Source organism: Lygodium microphyllum, chromosome 16 (genome assembly GCF_053477565.2).
Source record: "Lygodium microphyllum isolate KBCC chromosome 16, Lygodium_microphyllum_v1.1.10, whole genome shotgun sequence".
Taxonomy (NCBI): Eukaryota; Viridiplantae; Streptophyta; class Polypodiopsida; order Schizaeales; family Lygodiaceae; genus Lygodium; species Lygodium microphyllum.
In genome coordinates, this window is record NC_141150.1 from 33,376,280 (window position 1) to 33,382,145 (window position 5,866).

General features: G+C 41.3%; 1 pseudogene; it reads right to left on the reverse strand.

Moving 5' to 3' along the window:
- Window positions 1–1,068: 1,068 nt before the first annotated feature.
- Window positions 1,069–2,183, reverse strand: LOC148022677 (MFS-type transporter clz9-like; annotated as a pseudogene).
- Window positions 2,184–5,866: the final 3,683 nt, after the last annotated feature.

Genomic DNA, 5,866 nt, shown 5'->3' on the forward strand with positions numbered 1-5,866 from the left:
GTAACTACTTACGTAATTGATTGAGATTTATGCCAACTGACTAGATTCTAATCTACTTCATGCAACTCTAGAATCATTTCCATGCCTTGCAAATTCCTACGATTGTTAGCAACCTTCATTAATGAATCCTTGCGAAGAGAGAGATGTCTAATAATGCAGCATGCGATTTTATCTTTCCATGCATAATTGAAGTGTACAATAATAATTTCGACTTTGTAAAGATGATCATTAGTTGATCTAAATTCGTTACTTTGCAATGCATAAAAACAACTTGCTAAGAATGCATAGACGTCTTATGTTCTTCTTTCGTTCGTTTCTTTGAGAAATACAAATGACCGATTCTTCATTTGCGAGTTATTTCCCTTAATATAGCCAATGTTATCAATCGTAAAAGCACATCTTACTTCCATGAATTAACGATGCATAATTTCAATATTACGACGTAAACCAAAGTTAGGAAGAAAAACCTCGACTTGTGGATTCGGTGAAATGTCCACATGAATGTTAGGAGATGATCCTCCTGCGGTTGTGCCTTGTGCCTTTTTAGGGGCCATCGTGAATTCAACCTTCTTGCCTTGGCGGCAGACTTATGATCTTGGCCCGTCTCCCTCGCATGCGCAATTCCCTTTTGAAATAGGGCTTCGAAACAAAAATACAAGGGAGCTAGGATACCTATTGGCTAAACTTGCATTGGTAGCATGAAACAAAAATATTGTTCATGCTGATATGCGACCAACAACCAGTACACAAAACCATGCTGCCCTCTTACAAAACACCATTGGAGTGAGCATGACATTACATTGCTGCTCCTTGCCTCTTTTGATTCATTGCATGGAGTCATGATGCCCTCCTCAATCAAGATGCCTCGGTAGGAACATGTAGGGGTTGCAAGCATCCAGTGTCCACCACTAAACCCTCCGATAGGACTATCATCATTTGCCTTTTGGATTCTATGAGCTGTGCCTCCCATCACTGCCTTTCATCCCTTGCAAGCTTTTCATTTTCTCGTTGCATCCTCTTAGCTTTAGTGGCAGCCATCTTTGCTTGCTTGTTTTGTTGGCGCTCAATTCATCTTTCCTCCTTTTGCCATTCCAATTCCAACTTCTTGGCATTTTTGGCCTTCATGGATTCGATATATTGGTTGGATGTGAGGATGAGTGAGTGAGAGTAGTCCACAAATGCCTCCCCATTGACATGATTGATAGTGACATTCTCCCTTGGCACTCGTAGGAGCTCAAGTAAATTGGATGTTGTAGTTGCGGTACAACTTTGCAAAGGATTTGATGTCAATGGTGGAATGATTTTTGGTTCATGGCTGGTTGCAGACATGCTTGAAAGTATCTCGACAGCACTTTCCTCCAATTCCTCAAGCATAGGGGTGTCGAGCACCTCACTACAATCAAGATAATCTTGATTGGTTGTCTTCTCCCCCGCAATTTGTGTCTCCAAATCTGCAACCACCTCATGGACATCCATGTTGTTGCATGGCATGTCCTCATATTGCAATGTGTCATGATTTAAAGGCCATATTTCAGTAGCACGAAATTCGAATTTTATGTTGAACTCAGTGCATGCAATTTCAAGGGCCCTTGAGGCAACACCAACAAGCTCTCCCTTTGATGCTTGAGTAGATTATGTCCACAATTGCCACAAATTTCTCTCTTTTGTGAAATAGGACTTGAAGGGTTTGAAAACTGAAATATCCAAAGGCTGAAGCTTGTAAGAGGTGTGAGATGGAAGAGTGACAGTATCTATGCCAACATCTTTTGCCTTTTGCACAACTTCAAGCCTCGTGTGGCTACCATGTCCATCCACAATCAACAAATGTCGAGATGAAGGAGAGGTTGGGGTTGGGATAGCATGTTGAAAATGCTCCAACCATGCCTCAAACAACTGCCCCGTCATCCATGCTTTATTTTGCATGGACATTACAGCCCCTTCTTCGCACTCCAACAAATAATTTTGCATGGCTTTCTTGCCTTTGAAGATGTAGTACCCTGGCAAAGCATAACCAGCTGCATTTACACAACACATGATAGTCAACCACTCTCTACTATCAAGGGTCATGCCATATACATTTACCCTTTTCTAGCTAAGACATGCATACCCCTATCCTTGCTTCCTTGCAATCCAGTCTCTTCGGCATTCCAAATATGTTGAGGAGGGTAATTATGCTAGTTATACAATATGGCCAACTTATCATGGAAGGTTTTCACCACTTCCAACCTAACACTGATAGCTCAAGACCTATTAAGACTCACACACATGAATTGTGAGCTCTTGATGCCGTCGACGAAAACAATCCCACCAACTTTTCCCTGAGATCCTATTACTAAAAGGGTTGGGTCGAGATTGGTGGACTATCTCAGATGCCTTCAACTTTAAACAAATTATAGATATCCCATGACCAGGAGTTTGCATGCCAAAGGCCCAATCAACAAGGGCCTTTTCTTCTTCAACATGTAGTACGATAGGTGGGCCCTTCAACCTTTTCTTTGATCTCCCATCAATCCTATTTGCCAATGATGTTGGGTTGATTTCAAACTGCCTACTGCATTCTCTAATTGACGTACCTTCTTCATGAGCTGCAATTGCCTTCATCAAATCTTCTTGAGACCATTTTCGTTGGTGTCTCTTATTGGCACTACATTTAGATTGATTCTGGGGTGGATGAGGCAAAGGGTTTGGTGGAGGCAAAGAAGGGCCCTCATTTGATTGGGCAAGTTCAGGAAAAGAAGGCCCTTCAGTAGGTTGGGATTGAAGCTAAGTATGCTTGGTGGTTCTAGTGGGATGTGTCCTCTTGTAGTGCAAATGGGTAGCTTTGGGAGGAGGAACACTAAAACGATTTTGAGGATAGCTCACCACCTTCCTTGATCGCCTATGCAAGTTTGTCCTCTTGCTTGGCAAGATGGGAGGAGGAGTAGACTAGCAATGTGTTAACAAACACAATCGGTAAGAATGTGTTAATAAACACAATTGGTGGCTGCAAACTATAACAATAAAAACACAATGTTAGAAGTTGAGTTATTGTTGGAAAAAAAAAATTTGAGTCCGCATCATGTACCTTAGGCAAGTAAAAATCCATAATCACGGCAATGAACTTTCTTCTTTGGTTGCTGCCCCAAGGGTGGAAGTTTGGAAACTTCAACCCCTTCAACTTTGAGTAGCTTGGGGAGCCTTGTTTTGGGTGGTGGAAGTGGAACTTGCAATTTGGGAGATGGTGGTGGCTTTGGGGGTTGTTGGACTATAGCTGTCAATTGCTTCTTGACAAGGCAAAATGTAGGAGATGCTACATGGATTTCTCCACATTGACAAATTCTACCCCCTTGCTTGTTCTGTAGTAGATTGGTGCATAAAATATGGGAGACAAATGGATGTCTAGTAGCAAGACATGCCTTGCACTCACACACAGCAGACATGGCAAGAAAAGATTGAGTGGGAAGCACGCTTCGTAGATAGCATGAGGGCATAGTAGATGAGAAAAGGGGATGGATTTTTGCTTGTGGTTTGTAGCAGTAGGGAAGAACTAAACAAACTCACAAGAGACTAGGCCTATGACACACAAGCAAGGAATGATCCTGGGAGAAAAGTAGCAGATTTGCAGTTTGCAAGTACTTTCTAGGAGTTGTAATGTTTGGAGGAAAGCAGTGAGTTTGCAAGTTTGTTTATAGTAGATTTTGTCTGTAGCAAAAGCACTTGCAAAAAGCAAGTAGGGAATGATGTGAATAAATGAGAATATATAGGTAAAGGTAGGAGGATTGGATACTCAGTTACCGCTGAGGTAGAAGGACACTATTTGAATTCAAATTAGAGAGTGCAATATTATGATTAAGGTGCAATAAAGCAGGATATTTCTGAATTGTGGAGCAGGTCATGGTTGGGTAAGTGATGCCAGGAGGCATATTCCACGATGGATTTCGTGAGGTTTTGTGGTGGATTCCGTAAAATTTTATTATTACCGGGGCTCATACACAAAGTGGATTCTTTGTGCGAGAAGTCGATAGGGACACATATCCTTTTCGGTCTTTTTGTTAATTTAATGTGTAAGTGGGTGATTCCATAGCAGGTGATTCTGCAAAATACATATTTAAATTAATAAACGTTTATGAGTTTAGAGTGTGCACTCGTAATAAATTAAGGTTAGGATTGATTTCTAACCAATTTATTCTTGTAGCTGAAGACTGCTAGGTATTCACCTTTGTCGGTTTAATTGTATTATTTTTCTAACAATTGTGAATGCTTCAGTTGATGTGTAGAGTGAGCAGCTGTCGCATTGGGAAGCATTGGAGGAAAGCGTGTATTCAAATTATCATCAATTTTTTATGGGCGCATATCTTAGGCATGGCGCCTATATTTTGTCGTGCTTATTTATTAAAGCGCTTGATATTTATTTATTATTTTTGTATGTGCATAGGCGCATGATTTAAATATTTGTATTGGATATTGTATTTGGGTACCGCCTGACTTCTTGGGCGCCCAATAGCTTTAATTCTTTAGTGGCACAAAAGCAAACACAAAAGCTAAAGCGTGCTATTGGGCTATTATTTGAGCTTGAAGATGAATAATATATTAAATACATGCTTTGTGGAGCGCTCACACAAGGCATGGGGGGAGATTGCACCCAATTGGTCTCTTGTTCATGTCGTGCAAGCTTTCTTCATTAGTTTTTGTGTAAAAAGTAGAGTTCTTTTGTTCTTGGGGACCTTCTGACGCTCACTATGCGCGCATACGACGTCCGATCTATGCATCAGTGGTATCAGAGCGAAGCTGAGATCGAGAGCTTCCAATTGCTTACCATCTCGCGCGAAGGCGGAGCTCCTGGAACGATCGAGCTCTACAGTCAGTCTCGTGGCGAACGGTCGATACCAACGTGTTCTTGGCAGTCAAGAACCCCCTTCTGCACCCTCTGATCACGAAGGACCTCTCTCAATAGGCGAAGGACTGTCGACAAAGCTTCTTCATCAAGTCGTGGAATATACAGATAAGAAATCCTCCATATCTCTCAGAGCTTTATGATTAAGCTTATTAAGCTTTATAAGAAGCTTATAAAAAGCTTCTTCAATCGATTTATTCCGCCTACGGTGGGAGTATGTACTGGCTGCCGCCAATTCCGTCGAAAAGCTATTGAGGCCCTCAAAATCACAATTAGCTTTAACCACTAAAGATTCCAAGTACTCCAAGTCTTCTAAGCAATTCAAGTCACCAAAGCCACTAAAGTCTTCTTCAACAACTACTTAAGAGGCAGTTCGTACTTAGAAGCACACGAATCAATCTACTATTCCTTGGAAGTCCCTGTTCACACTTGCAGACTTGCTGAACCAATTTCAGCAAAAACAGAAGTTCATACCTAGAGTATATGCAGTCTTTACGCAACACTATTTTCTTGGAAGACGGTTGTGACAACAAATTCCGCAATTGTAAAGGAGAGATACTACAAAAGCCAAACAAAATATACAAGCCTTGTAAACCCGCCTTTGAGCTACGCTCATCCCGCTAACAAGGTTTTGAGAGTGTGAGGTCTTTTGGAATTTTACAGGATGACTGAACAAAACATGGACGATTTCATGGCTGAAGGTGATCTACCCGAACCAACAATGGAGCAAAAGTTGGATTTGATGATGATGCAGCTTCAAGAACAACGAAGAGCACAACAAGCTTTGCAAGTTCAATTGGCCAATTTGCAACGATCTACCATCGACCAAGATGGATCGCAACCCGAAGATATTATATGACGCACCATCGATGCAACACTTGAAGCCCAATACATCCACAAAGAAACAAAGATAAGTAAAAGAAACTTCAAATTTCACACTTTCAATGGATCACGCGATGGAAAGATTGTACTTGCTTTTATCAGTCAATTTGA